Below are 3,837 nucleotides of genomic sequence, written 5' to 3' on the forward strand. Positions count from 1 at the left end.
TGCTGGGGCAGCCGTCTCAGTGGCAGCCAATGACAGGGGATGGGGCGGGGGTCAGTCAAGGGGTTCCCGTTGTTCCTTCTGGCAGAGGGCTGAGCTGCGTGGGCACTCTGGGAGTGGGTTTCAGGGTGCAGTGTTGAGTGTGGAGGCTGGTGTTTGTGGAACAGCAAGATTTGGTGTGGGAGCATGGGAAGGTGGGATGCTCTGTAGGAGGGGGCACAGATCTAATATCTGCCATGTCCTGGAGGGGGCAGAGGCTGCCAGGGGGCATGTTGCAGCCAAAGGTTGAGTCCCCCCAAGGTTTCCATCCCAAAGCCTCTGATACCTGTCCTGGGGTCTGATGTGGCTGTGCAGCTTGTACAGGCATCTGGGCTGGAGCCTGAAGGCCACATCTAACCTCAGACTCTGTGCTCTCCTTCCCAGCCACGGCATCTCTTCAAAATGATGGCTGTGCAGTCCCAAATCCTGCTGTGGCCATCTCTGGGAGAGGCCCAAGGGAGGCTGCTCACTGTGCCCTGTGTTTTGGGAGATACAGGGCAGGGTCTGGCCTTCATCACACCAGGGAAGGAGGCGATGGTGCAGAGGAGATACTGTTTGTGTTGAGGAGGCCCGTGGAGGCAGGTCTGGGCCCAGCTCACGCAGCTGTGTTGTCATGGTGAATTTTCACCCAGGCACAGGGAAACCGCGGCGTTTCCCCAAAAGCTCGAGGCTCCATGCGGCTGTGGGGTTCCTCCCAGCAGTGGGATAGGGCTGGTGAGCACTGGGGTATGTTGGGGCACTGCTGAGGTGCCAAGCAACAGCACACACCTGGCTGCAAAGTGAAGAAAATGCCAACATTAGCTGCTGTGTGATGTGCTGCCTCTGCCCAGGCTGGGCAGGAGCCGGCTGCTGCCCTTGGCTGTGCTCCCAAGAGGGAACCATCACACTGGGATTTGCCTGGGTCAGACGTTGGAAGACGTGGCAGAACAGAAACATTATTTTCCTGGGGAAAAGAATCCCCTATAGGGATGTGTTCCTGGCTCTGTCACCCTCCAGCCCACAGGACCCCTGCCCTGATGAGTATCAGCATCCCACGTGAGGCTGGGTCCAGCTCAGGGCCATGGGGCTGTGTGTGGGAGCTGGGGTTACAAGGCTGTTTCAGGTTGGGATGTCCTTGTCCCCCCCAGAGTCGCTCCCCTGGGCCAGGCTGCCTCCCTCCCCTTGGTCCCCATGCCTGGGGTGGAGCAGGAGGATTTCCACTGCTGCTAAAAAACAGGAGCAAAAATAGCGCTGGGTTTTGGCACGGGCACAGGAACAGGCTGCAGGGGCAATGCAGCTGCAGGGGGAGGAGGGAAGCATTCAGTTCAGGCTGGCTGGGTGGCAGGAGCACCCCACAGGCAGGGAGACACAGGGGCCACCCCCTCTGTGTCCCCTGACCCATCCTGGCTGCATGGTGGTGCTTGGTTCCCTCCCTGCAGCGAGTGCTGGGAGTGTTGGAGTGATCCTTCTGCTCAGCCTCCCCAAGTTAGAGCCCCATAAATACTGCATGGCTGGGGGTGGCACAGCTGGAGGCACAGCTGGAGCTGTGGAGACATGGGTCTGTCCTTCTGGCAGGCAGCACAGGGACCCTTTCCCTGGGTGTCTGTTGGGGCATTGCCTGGGGGTTTTGTTCCCAACTAGGATCAGAGACTGGCGTGTAGATCAACTGGGAGCAATGGCTGCGTGAGAGTTGGGCTGTTCCTGTGTCCCCAAAGGCCAGTCCCTCCCCCCTCCATGTCATCAATGCCACCTTCTTCCCTCTACTGCTCTGGGTGTCACCTTCCAGGGTCCCCAGATGCCTCATTAAAGCTATGTTCCTCGTTACCTTGCTGATGAGCCACCTCAGCCTGGGTTGCCAGGTGCCCGTGCCACTCTGGGTGCCCCTGTAGACCTTAGCACCAGACCTTGGAGACTGTCAGCTTTGTACACTCTCTGCTGCTCTGGCTCCTCCTTAGACCCCACCTGGTGGGGAAGAGCACTTGGGTGAGAGGTTTGGGTTTCTCTGGGGCATCCCCAGCCTGGTTGGGTGGGCTCAGGGGAGCTGCATGGGTGTGTGTGCCAGGGAGGTGGCCATCATAGAGGGATGTCCATGTTGTGTTTCTCATGCTGCCTTGCTCCTGGCTAGTGCTGGAGGAATCCCAGCTGGGACCTGTCAAAGGCAGGAAGGATGAGGGACATCCCACCACGAGGAGGCAGGACAGGTTAGAGCTGGGAATCCCTTTTTCCTGGATGCTGAGGACCAAGGAGGCTTATGGGCTCTCCCATCTTTGCCCATCCCGCTTGTCCATTCCCAGTCAGCTCCTGGCTTGAAAGGGGGGCTGCAGTGTCCAGGTGAGGGTTGCACTCCAGGCTCTGAGGGATGGTTATTAGCTGCTAATTGCTAGCAAAGCATGGTCTGAGAGGGGCTGTGGTGTCTTGGCAGATGGGATGCATCTGGTTCGTGTCAGAGCTCTCCTCCATCCCACGCTCAGATGAAGGACAGGACCTCCCATCCCTCCCCACTGACTCCTGGCCTCAGCAGCCTTTGCAGTGCTCTTTGATTTAAAGATTCGTCCACTTTCCATAATGAAGCCAAATGCAATATTAATGTGCTGAGTGGTGTTGGTAGGAGTCAGGGGAGTCCTTGGCCAGGGTAGCAGGGCTGTGGGGGCATGAAGTGGCAGCCAAGGGGTCTTTGGTCCGGTGCTCCACATACCCTGTTTTGGCCAGGACATCAGCCAGGGTGTCTCCACAGTCTGTGGCCAGCAAGGCTGTGGGGACAGCCCGTGGGGCTGCTGGGGGTGGGGAGGGGTTTGAAGGGCTGGCGTGGGGTTGGGGTGGGCAAGCCGTGCCCGCTGCCGCTTTGGGGGCTCCCAGGGGGGTCTTGGCTGCAGGCCCCGGGTGGGGGTGTGGGCTGCACCCCGCGGCCATCCCTGCCGCAGCCGGGCTCCCTTCCCCCTCCCCTTTGTCAGCATCTCGGGGCTGCTGCAGCCGCCTCTTCCCGCCGCCACCGAGCCGCTGCCGTTTCCATGGTGACAGGTTAGGATGTACCCCGGTCCCCCGCTGTGCCCCGGGGACCTGCTGCAGACCCCGGCCCCCTGCCTCCCCTTTTCTCTCTGCTACAGCTCCCCAAAATGACTTTCCCTCAGCCATAGGTGATGGGGCAGGGGTGGGTGTTGTGAGGCATCCAAAAATAGGTGCTGGCCTGGTGTGGTGGTGGCCTCATCCTGCCATGGGGTAAACAGACCCCTTCTGCCACACCCCCTCCCCACCTCCAGTGTGGTCCTAGCTGCCCACCCTCCACGAAGCTGCCACCATCCCCCTTTTTCTGGGAGGGTGGCACTATCCTCCCTGCTGCAGACCCAGGCATCCTGGCACCCATTCCCACACTGAGGAGGATGGGCAGAGAGAAGCGGGAAGGACGGCAGCCGTGGCTGCCGGCTCAGCTCCATCTCTCCCCGGGGATGGCACGGGGATGGCGGCTGCCAGGCGGTGGGGTGTCTGGCAGAGCAGCTGTCCCTGTACAGAGGAGGCCTGAGGCTTCTCCATGCCATTAATTATGCAAATATAGGGAAGTGTGTCGAGCAAAGGATGCCTTGCAGGGCTGAGGATGCTCAGTGTGATGCCCTGCCTGCCTGTCAGGGCAGGCAGAGAGCAGGCAGCTGAGGCTGGTGGGGTTGCTGTGGGTTGTGCACATCCATGTGTGGCTCAGTTTATCAGACACAGGGCCAGCTGCCCATAGGTAGCCACGGGCTGAGGCAGTTTCAGCGTGCCCTGAGGTGACCCTTGGCTGGATCTCACCACCATCCTCTCTTCCCCTGGCAGACTTCAACTATGGTGCCG

Source organism: Colius striatus, chromosome 20 (genome assembly GCF_028858725.1).
Source record: "Colius striatus isolate bColStr4 chromosome 20, bColStr4.1.hap1, whole genome shotgun sequence".
Taxonomy (NCBI): Eukaryota; Metazoa; Chordata; class Aves; order Coliiformes; family Coliidae; genus Colius; species Colius striatus.